Source organism: Microtus oregoni, unplaced genomic scaffold, assembly GCF_018167655.1.
Source record: "Microtus oregoni isolate MIOR12 unplaced genomic scaffold, Mior012 000051F_ref0000332, whole genome shotgun sequence".
Classification (NCBI taxonomy): Eukaryota; Metazoa; Chordata; class Mammalia; order Rodentia; family Cricetidae; genus Microtus; species Microtus oregoni.
Window position 1 is genome coordinate 15,196,716 of NW_024543811.1, and position 223 is coordinate 15,196,938.

Consider the following 223-nt stretch of genomic DNA (forward strand, 5'->3'; position numbering starts at 1 on the left):
TATTTTGTGACTTGATGTTTTTGAGAACTTCAATGCTTGAAGTATTAAATCTACTTTTTTAGTAGTAAATGGTACTTGTATAGTACATTTTAGGTATTCATGTGTGTGAATTTGAATAAAAGATGAAGGTGGTATAAAGTTAAGAGTGAAGGAACAAGATTTTCATTATGAATGATGACATTCACAAAATGTTTACAAAGACAACAAAGTGGATCTTGTAAAC